This window comes from Procambarus clarkii, chromosome 2, assembly GCF_040958095.1.
Source record: "Procambarus clarkii isolate CNS0578487 chromosome 2, FALCON_Pclarkii_2.0, whole genome shotgun sequence".
Taxonomy (NCBI): Eukaryota; Metazoa; Arthropoda; class Malacostraca; order Decapoda; family Cambaridae; genus Procambarus; species Procambarus clarkii.
This window is the reverse complement of record NC_091151.1, coordinates 6,074,610-6,086,456: the sequence shown is the minus strand read 5'-3', so window position 1 is coordinate 6,086,456 and position 11,847 is coordinate 6,074,610.

The following is an 11,847-nucleotide window of genomic DNA, read 5'->3' as shown; positions in this document are numbered from 1 at the left end:
ACGAGAGGAACACAAATGCGAACAAGCCAGAATGGTCCCCTGGACAATATGCAACTGAAAACTCACACCCCAGAAGTGACTCGAACCCATACTCCCAGAAGCAACGCAACTGGTATGTACAAGACGCCTTAATCCACTTGACCATCACGACCGGACATAATGAGGTGATAGCCGAGGCTATTTGAACCACCCCACCGCCGGCACTCGGATAGTTATCTTGGGCATAGCATTTTACCAAATCACCTCATTCTTAGGGGCACACGTGAGGAACACAAATGCGAACAAGCCAGAATGGTCCCCTGGACAATATGCAACTGAAAACTCACACCCCAGAAGTGACTCGAACCCATACTCCCAGAAGCAACGCAACTGGTATGTACAAGACGCCTTAATCCACTTGACCATCACGACCGGACATAATGAGGTGATAGCCGAGGCTATTTGAACCAACCCCACCGCCGGCACTCGGATAGTTATCTTGGGCATAGCATTTTACCAAATCACCTCATTCTTAGGGGCACACGTGAGGAACACAAATGCGAACAAGCCAGAATGGTCCCCTGGACAATATGCAACTGAAAACTCACACCCCAGAAGTGACTCGAACCCATACTCCCAGAAGCAACGCAACTGGTATGTACAAGACGCCTTAATCCACTTGACCATCACGACCGGACATAATGAGGTGATAGCCGAGGCTATTTGAACCACCCCACCGCCGGCACTCGGATAGTTATCTTGGGCATAGCATTTTACCAAATCACCTCATTCTTAGGGGCACACGTGAGGAACACAAATGCGAACAAGCCAGAATGGTCCCCTGGACAATATGCAACTGAAAACTCACACCCCAGAAGTGACTCGAACCCATACTCCCAGAAGCAACGCAACTGGTATGTACAAGACGCCTTAATCCACTTGACCATCACGACCGGACATAATGAGGTGATAGCCGAGGCTATTTGAACCACCCCACCGCCGGCACTCGGATAGTTATCTTGGGCATAGCATTTTACCAAATCACCTCATTCTTAGGGGCACACGTGAGGAACACAAATGCGAACAAGCCAGAATGGTCCCCTGGACAATATGCAACTGAAAACTCACACCCCAGAAGTGACTCGAACCCATACTCCCAGAAGCAACGCAACTGGTATGTACAAGACGCCTTAATCCACTTGACCATCACGACCGGACATAATGAGGTGATAGCCGAGGCTATTTGAACCACCCCACCGCCGGCACTCGGATAGTTATCTTGGGCATAGCATTTTACCAAATCACCTCATTCTTATGGTATGTCTGGTATGTCTTGTACATACCAGTTGCGTTGCTTCTGGGAGTATGGGTTCGAGTCACTTCTGGGGTGTGAGTTTTCAGTTGCATATTGTCCAGGGGACCATTCTGGCTTGTTCGCATTTGTGTTCCTCACGTGTGCCCCTAAGAATGAGGTGATTTGGTAAAATGCTATGCCCAAGATAACTATCCGAGTGCCGGCGGTGGGGTTGGTTCAAATAGCCTCGGCTATCACCTCATTATGTCCGGTCGTGATGGTCAAGTGGATTAAGGCGTCTTGTACATACCAGTTGCGTTGCTTCTGGGAGTATGGGTTCGAGTCACTTCTGGGGTGTGAGTTTTCAGTTGCATATTGTCCAGGGGACCATTCTGGCTTGTTCGCATTTGTGTTCCTCACGTGTGCCCCTAAGAATGAGGTGATTTGGTAAAATGCTATGCCCAAGATAACTATCCGAGTGCCGGCGGTGGGGTGGTTCAAATAGCCTCGGCTATCACCTCATTATGTCCGGTCGTGATGGTCAAGTGGATTAAGGCGTCTTGTACATACCAGTTGCGTTGCTTCTGGGAGTATGGGTTCGAGTCACTTCTGGGGTGTGAGTTTTCAGTTGCATATTGTCCAGGGGACCATTCTGGCTTGTTCGCATTTGTGTTCCTCACGTGTGCCCCTAAGAATGAGGTGATTTGGTAAAATGCTATGCCCAAGATAACTATCCGAGTGCCGGCGGTGGGGTGGTTCAAATAGCCTCGGCTATCACCTCATTATGTCCGGTCGTGATGGTCAAGTGGATTAAGGCGTCTTGTACATACCAGTTGCGTTGCTTCTGGGAGTATGGGTTCGAGTCACTTCTGGGGTGTGAGTTTTCAGTTGCATATTGTCCAGGGGACCATTCTGGCTTGTTCGCATTTGTGTTCCTCACGTGTGCCCCTAAGAATGAGGTGATTTGGTAAAATGCTATGCCCAAGATAACTATCCGAGTGCCGGCGGTGGGGTGGTTCAAATAGCCTCGGCTATCACCTCATTATGTCCGGTCGTGATGGTCAAGTGGATTAAGGCGTCTTGTACATACCAGTTGCGTTGCTTCTGGGAGTATGGGTTCGAGTCACTTCTGGGGTGTGAGTTTTCAGTTGCATATTGTCCAGGGGACCATTCTGGCTTGTTCGCATTTGTGTTCCTCACGTGTGCCCCTAAGAATGAGGTGATTTGGTAAAATGCTATGCCCAAGATAACTATCCGAGTGCCGGCGGTGGGGTGGTTCAAATAGCCTCGGCTATCACCTCATTATGTCCGGTCGTGATGGTCAAGTGGATTAAGGCGTCTTGTACATACCAGTTGCGTTGCTTCTGGGAGTATGGGTTCGAGTCACTTCTGGGGTGTGAGTTTTCAGTTGCATATTGTCCAGGGGACCATTCTGGCTTGTTCGCATTTGTGTTCCTCACGTGTGCCCCTAAGAATGAGGTGATTTGGTAAAATGCTATGCCCAAGATAACTATCCGAGTGCCGGCGGTGGGGTGGTTCAAATAGCCTCGGCTATCACCTCATTATGTCCGGTCGTGATGGTCAAGTGGATTAAGGCGTCTTGTACATACCAGTTGCGTTGCTTCTGGGAGTATGGGTTCGAGTCACTTCTGGGGTGTGAGTTTTCAGTTGCATATTGTCCAGGGGACCATTCTGGCTTGTTCGCATTTGTGTTCCTCACGTGTGCCCCTAAGAATGAGGTGATTTGGTAAAATGCTATGCCCAAGATAACTATCCGAGTGCCGGCGGTGGGGTGGTTCAAATAGCCTCGGCTATCACCTCATTATGTCCGGTCGTGATGGTCAAGTGGATTAAGGCGTCTTGTACATACCAGTTGCGTTGCTTCTGGGAGTATGGGTTCGAGTCACTTCTGGGGTGTGAGTTTTCAGTTGCATATTGTCCAGGGGACCATTCTGGCTTGTTCGCATTTGTGTTCCTCACGTGTGCCCCTAAGAATGAGGTGATTTGGTAAAATGCTATGCCCAAGATAACTATCCGAGTGCCGGCGGTGGGGTGGTTCAAATAGCCTCGGCTATCACCTCATTATGTCCGGTCGTGATGGTCAAGTGGATTAAGGCGTCTTGTACATACCAGTTGCGTTGCTTCTGGGAGTATGGGTTCGAGTCACTTCTGGGGTGTGAGTTTTCAGTTGCATATTGTCCAGGGGACCATTCTGGCTTGTTCGCATTTGTGTTCCTCACGTGTGCCCCTAAGAATGAGGTGATTTGGTAAAATGCTATGCCCAAGATAACTATCCGAGTGCCGGCGGTGGGGTGGTTCAAATAGCCTCGGCTATCACCTCATTATGTCCGGTCGTGATGGTCAAGTGGATTAAGGCGTCTTGTACATACCAGTTGCGTTGCTTCTGGGAGTATGGGTTCGAGTCACTTCTGGGGTGTGAGTTTTCAGTTGCATATTGTCCAGGGGACCATTCTGGCTTGTTCGCATTTGTGTTCCTCACGTGTGCCCCTAAGAATGAGGTGATTTGGTAAAATGCTATGCCCAAGATAACTATCCGAGTGCCGGCGGTGGGGTGGTTCAAATAGCCTCGGCTATCACCTCATTATGTCCGGTCGTGATGGTCAAGTGGATTAAGGCGTCTTGTACATACCAGTTGCGTTGCTTCTGGGAGTATGGGTTCGAGTCACTTCTGGGGTGTGAGTTTTCAGTTGCATATTGTCCAGGGGACCATTCTGGCTTGTTCGCATTTGTGTTCCTCACGTGTGCCCCTAAGAATGAGGTGATTTGGTAAAATGCTATGCCCAAGATAACTATCCGAGTGCCGGCGGTGGGGTGGTTCAAATAGCCTCGGCTATCACCTCATTATGTCCGGTCGTGATGGTCAAGTGGATTAAGGCGTCTTGTACATACCAGTTGCGTTGCTTCTGGGAGTATGGGTTCGAGTCACTTCTGGGGTGTGAGTTTTCAGTTGCATATTGTCCAGGGGACCATTCTGGCTTGTTCGCATTTGTGTTCCTCACGTGTGCCCCTAAGAATGAGGTGATTTGGTAAAATGCTATGCCCAAGATAACTATCCGAGTGCCGGCGGTGGGGTGGTTCAAATAGCCTCGGCTATCACCTCATTATGTCCGGTCGTGATGGTCAAGTGGATTAAGGCGTCTTGTACATACCAGTTGCGTTGCTTCTGGGAGTATGGGTTCGAGTCACTTCTGGGGTGTGAGTTTTCAGTTGCATATTGTCCAGGGGACCATTCTGGCTTGTTCGCATTTGTGTTCCTCACGTGTGCCCCTAAGAATGAGGTGATTTGGTAAAATGCTATGCCCAAGATAACTATCCGAGTGCCGGCGGTGGGGTGGTTCAAATAGCCTCGGCTATCACCTCATTATGTCCGGTCGTGATGGTCAAGTGGATTAAGGCGTCTTGTACATACCAGTTGCGTTGCTTCTGGGAGTATGGGTTCGAGTCACTTCTGGGGTGTGAGTTTTCAGTTGCATATTGTCCAGGGGACCATTCTGGCTTGTTCGCATTTGTGTTCCTCACGTGTGCCCCTAAGAATGAGGTGATTTGGTAAAATGCTATGCCCAAGATAACTATCCGAGTGCCGGCGGTGGGGTGGTTCAAATAGCCTCGGCTATCACCTCATTATGTCCGGTCGTGATGGTCAAGTGGATTAAGGCGTCTTGTACATACCAGTTGCGTTGCTTCTGGGAGTATGGGTTCGAGTCACTTCTGGGGTGTGAGTTTTCAGTTGCATATTGTCCAGGGGACCATTCTGGCTTGTTCGCATTTGTGTTCCTCACGTGTGCCCCTAAGAATGAGGTGATTTGGTAAAATGCTATGCCCAAGATAACTATCCGAGTGCCAGCGGTGGGGTGGTTCAAATAGCCTCGGCTATCACCTCATTATGTCCGGTCGTGATGGTCAAGTGGATTAAGGCGTCTTGTACATACCAGTTGCGTTGCTTCTGGGAGTATGGGTTCGAGTCACTTCTGGGGTGTGAGTTTTCAGTTGCATATTGTCCAGGGGACCATTCTGGCTTGTTCGCATATATATATATATATATACATATATATGTATATATATATATATATATACGTATATATATATATATATATACGTATATATATATATATACATATGTATGTATGTACATACATACATACATACATACATACATATATATATATATATATATATATATATATATATATATCTATATATATAAATATATATATATATATATATATATATATATATATATATATATATATATATATATATATATATATATATATATATATATATATATATATATATATTGTGACGGGAAAGTGTTGGAGTGTAGATGTTTGGCAGTCCTCCAATGGCAGGTGTCAATGCCTGGTCACACACATAAAAAAAGATAGACTGCTTGCCTGTTGTCTGTGGTAAGTGAGAGGGAGGAACACGTAAAACACAAAGTATGAACAATGAAACTTTAATATATTTACTTTAAACATAAATGAAAATAAAGACAAATTTCGGGGGATTGAAAAGTACAATTAAATAACAAAGATAAATGCAAAGACAATGTGAGACACAATAGTATAAAGGTGAAATAGTAAAATGGTGCTGAGAATATCGGCTATGGCTGAAACCTCCCTTCGTATACAAGCCAGTGAACTTGGTATGCCAGAGAGAGATGTCAACTCTAAGAGCACAAAGAATATTCTGAAGTTGATAGCTGGTCAGGGCTCCGACGTCGATTCAGGTAGATGGCGCGGAGGTGCAGTGTGCAGGTGCGCAGTCGGCGAGTCACCAATCAGGAGCAGGCAGGCTGGAATCGGTAGTTTGCTGGTTGACGACAAGCCGGCGTGGAGTAGGGGGGATCTTGGGTACGTTTTGCCTCCTGGTCTAAACGTTTTGTGCTACCGGTGGACGTATCTTGAATGTAGCACCTTATACTTGTTAACTGGACGTAACTTGAGGTAGGGAAGAGAAGGCTCAATTTCTCTAGAAAGAGATTATCGTCACAATATATATATATATATATATATATATATATATATATATATATATATATATATATATATATATATATATATATATATATATGTATATATATATATATATATATATATATATATATATATATATATATATATATATATATATATATATATATAAATATATATATATATATATATATATATATATAATATGTATATAATATATATATAATATGTATATATATATATATATATATATATATATATATATATATATATATATATATATATATATATATATATATATATATATATATATATATATATATATATATATATAACTGAAAACTCACACCCCAGAAGTGACTCGAACCCATACTCCCAGAAGCAACGCAACTGGTATGTACAAGACGCCTTAATCCACTTGACCATCGCGACCGGACATAATGATGTGATAGCCGAGGCTATTTGAACCACCCCACCGCCGGCACTCGGATAGTAATCTTGGGCATAGCATTTTACCAAATCACCTCATTCTTTGGGGCACACGTGAGGAACACAAATGTGAACAAGCCTGAATGGTCCCCAGGACAATATGCAACTGAAAACTCACACCCCAGAAGTTGTTGGATATTTCCAACATCGAATACAGCATTGTTGTATTCTCATTACTTATTACTAACCATGCTTAATATTGTAGTAAGTAAAAATAACAACTCGTAGAATTCTCATGTACTAATAATTCATCTGTGCATTAGGCTAGAATTCTCACGTCACCTGACGCCAGTATTGCGTCAGATTTCTTTACAGTAAAACACATTATATTCCATTTGTGTGAGAATTAAATACGATTCTCCATAATTAAAGCATTCTGTATGACAACTGATTGTAAACGAATTGTTCTCTAACTAAAAGCCGAATAGAGCGTTAGAATCATAGCGTCTACCTCGCGATAGAGTTAACGTCATCAATGAATGCCATGGGGAGACATTAATTCCTCTCCCTTATATATTTACTATTCTTAAATAGTTAAATAATAATATTTCGTTCCTCTAAATAATAAACCCGTCCAGTCTTTAGAGTTTCAAGCTCGAATGCGAGAAATATTAATGTTCAAGACAATAATTTGTGTTATGAACGTCGACTCGGCGTGGGTTGGAGGGACGCCATCCCCCACAGTCGCTCGGTACGCGGACACGTGCAGAGCCGGAAGGAGGCAGAACTGTGCTTACCGTACTCATAAACGACGCCATTGCCCAGCAAATCGGGCAGGTGTTATCCATCCTCAGATGAAAGCCGCCACTGTGAGGCGTGAACGACCTTGCAGATAATATCTTCAACTAGTTCTGGTGTTAAATGAGGGACCCCTAGACTTGGTTCCTGATGACACGTGATCAGCCAGCTTGAAACGCATCAATCCAGGATAGGTTCACCGGAGCCTGGGATGCGAAATTACGGCAATCTTAATACTTATACAGTGCCCACAGCTAAGTACCCTTTATTTGATGCATCATTTACAGGTTTAATAATAGCGGGGTGATTGTTCGTCACGCGGCGAGATAACACCTAATAACAGGTGATTAGAATTCCATCTGTAGATATCAATAATCTTGAATATGAATTGAGTAGTTAAATCAATTGCTACTGGTAGTTATTTATCTTCCAGCTCGAGAGACAAATTCCTCATGCTGTCTTCTCCATGTTAACCGTACCATTCGTCAGTGTGCCAGACTTGGAGATTAAGAGGACTACCAGGGTTATCTAAAGGAACCTACTACAAGCTAAGGCTTATTTCTTTTTTATCCATATTCTAGCAATTTGATACATTCAGAATGTTTAATATTAATGTGGGATTTACTGTAACTCATTACTATGCTCATATTCATGTTCTTCTTTATATGAATAATATTATATTCAGCATTATTTATAGGATTAGATTATTATTAATTGAATTAGTGAACGAACCACACTGATTCCTGGACGTACTTACCTCCAGCAATAACCCCCCAATGTAGGTGTTTGAGGTTAGTTTCTTTAATAATACAGCCCATTAATTATTCTTATGATCATACTTTCTAGTCATATCCATAGTCACTGGTTTTCTCTAGAATTATATCTAATGATCTGAAATTCTCAGTTTCCCTCTTTACTTTAAAAGCAGGTGGTCCTTCGTAATTTAATTTACTACTTTAATTATTAATTAATCAGAATCAAGCCCAAATATCCCACATTATGGTCCTTCGAACCGGACAGGCATTAAATTTATAATTAAAATATTAACCATTAATAACTAATCCTTGTGTGATAGAAGCTAGACTAACTACTTAATTAATTGTGTCAACTAACAGTATAACACACCAGTTAGCCTAGATCACACTAACAGCTACCTTATACATAGCTTTAGTGGGTCATAACCAAGTACCCACAACATTTAGACCTACACTTCATACTGAAGTAGAATCTTTAGGTCACCAAGAGCAACAGCTCATAACCTTATATTAATCACTAACACCAATTAAGTGTTAACCATTTAGGCTATACTAATATTTCAATATATGGCTGTCAGCAGACCGCCCATTATAGCCTGAATCCATGTTATAATTACTGATTCACTCAAGTCAGTGGATCATTAACATTTAGGGATCCAGTATACTAATATAAATTACTGATCTCATACTAGTTAATCATTACTAACCCTGATAACATTTTATTCCATAATTAGGAGTACATTTAGGAGTTAGGTAATATGTACGGCAGTAGAATACTTGCCAAACACAATTAATTCTTTTGTGTTCATTTAATTTCTTATACACATAATTACACAAGTGTATATTATATAAAATACAAAGCCCAAAAACACAGCACAATTATTTGCACATTACTGCACCATAATATAATCTTTGCCAACCTTAGGTAGGTAGCAATTTAGGCTGTGATTGTGTTGAATTTGGCACAAGCACAGACTAAATATAGTTGTAGTTTCTCAAGTAGAAATTCTCACGACTAGGCTTGAGCTAGTTAGTGACATATATTATTCTTTTGTGCTGACCCTATCAAGGGTGGGATTAACCATTTATTGTGTAATTATTTTATTGCATATTTCTATGTATGTCTTTGAGTGTTACTGTAAGTCCACTACCCATCCGAGGCTGATTTAGAAGAGCTAAGCTGAGGAACACCTGTAGTGAGACCAAGGTACCACTCAAATCTTAGTTACTTATTATTAGGTAGGTAGCTAACCTCCAAATGAGGTAAATTACAACCAGCCTCAAGAAATATTAGGCTGTCAATACTTATATCTGCTCTACATCAAGGAGCAGATACCATAGCTATACCACTAGCTACATAAGCCCTATCAGGCTGTCAATAATTATACCTGCTCTGCATCAAGGAGCAGACACTATAGCTATACCACTAGCTACATAAGCCCTATCAGGCTCAATTTACCACAAGAATGAATCCTTTAGAAAGGAACGCAAGATTCTTGACAGCTCTTCAAGGTCCTTTAGGGAAACTGCTTATGAAATGTCATTTCTGTGTCGAAACTGACCCAGGTGACGTCTATAGACTAGCAAGTTCCATAAGGATCGCCAGCCAAAAATATGACTATATCAAGACTGTAATCGAGACCCACAGGAATTTACTCCAAGCCGGTCATACTGTCTCAGACCACTTAAGTCTAACAGAATCTGATCTCGATAGCTATGAACATTCTGTTCAAACCAGTTTAGACCGATATAAGGAGGTGCTTGCGAGCAAGATATTCCCAAGTGGGTGGATCAGATCATTAATAGACCTGTATCCAAGTTAACACTCAGCTCAGATGAAATACTTGAGCTAAATCAAGACGAGGAGAATCCTCTAATCAATGCTGATCACTATCCAAGATCAACAACTGAAGATCAACCTTCATTTTCTAACCTCTCATCTAATACAGCTTCATGTGATGATTTGTTTACAGAGTCTGATCAAATTTCAGACCACACTTCTCAATGTTCCTTGGATTCTATAAGTGCAATACATAATGCTACTGAATTAACTAGCTTATCACCAGAACCCAGAGAAACAAGTGAAGCTGCAGATGAAACAAGTGAAGCTGCAATGATCAGTGAATCTGAACCAGAAAATGATAAAGCTAATGCTGCAGCAGCAGCCGAAGCTGTAATCAAAGCTGAGGCTACACAAGAAGCCTTAAGCAACACAAGTAATGGTCACAATTGCTCACAACAGCCTTCTAAAGTAAGTGCTAACAATGAGAAGACTATTATAAACCTTGTACACCAATTATTAAATTTATCTTCACCAGAACAATCAGTTAACTCTTTACAAGCTTTTAGTTTCAGCTTGAGTCACTGATAAATTCTTTCAGTAAAGAGGTGGATCACCCAACTACTGAGTGGATGACTAAAATTATCATCCAAAGAAAATTGTCTGGTGACACACTTAATAAATTATATGTATGCCAGAATGGTAATACCCTGTCAATGCAGGATATATTTACAGGTTTGCGTAATATGAGCAATCATACAGCAGACCAAGCAATTAATGCTAAATCTGAATGCACCAAAACTGTACCTACATCAGTTTCCTTGCCTGAAACTCCTAAAGTGACACTGTCACTAGGTAACCAAGGTGCTAATACTCAATGTAACAACAATCAGTCAAATACTGATTCATCAGTGAGGCCTAAGAGTCCCACAGGTGCTCCTAAGAGACCTAATAGTCCAAAGAGCACTGCTAATAATACATGTAACCAGAATCAGTCAAACACTGATTCATCAGTGAGGCCTAAGAGTCCCACAGGTGCTCCTAAGAGACCTAATAGTCCAAAGAGCACTCCCAAGAGCCTGTTAATGGTTCCCCAGAGTACACCAAGTACTCACAAGAGAATAAATAACAAGCAAATGCAAACAGCAAAACCATCATCACCTGCTAATACTGTTTTACCTAAACCGGTAACATCTGAACGATCTGTAGGATGGGGAATGTGCTTGTTTTGCAATCAAAAACATTCTCTGTACAAATGTACTAATTATCCTAATAGAGACACAAGAGTAAGACGACTCAAACAGTTACACAAATGTACTAAGTGTCTCAAACCACATAATGTTAACAGCTGTGACACCCCACTGAACACCTGCAACAGGTGTAGAAGGGGTAAGCATCATGCTGCACTGTGCAAATTAGTTAGGACTAATTATGTCAATCCTAGAATAGGACGTAGAGAATCTACACCAGTACAGTGCTGCAAGGTGCGAGATGTGTACAGCGTAACTTCACAAGCATCTCAAGTGGATGCTGCCTTGCCTACTGCCCAACTTCAAGTGAAGAACAGAGGAGCCAAGATCACCACACGTGGACTATTTGATCAAGGTTCTCAGAGAACTTTCATTACTCAAAGGGCAGCAGAGGCACTTAATTTACAACCAATAGGACAGGTAAATTTAAACTTGTCAGGGTTCATGATAAATCGAGGAACCCATGAATACTCAGTAGTTCAACCGCTTGTACGACTAGGTAGTCATGCCAAGGCTGTCCAAGCCATTGTTGTAGATCAAATACCTTTAGACTTAAATATTAAGGGTC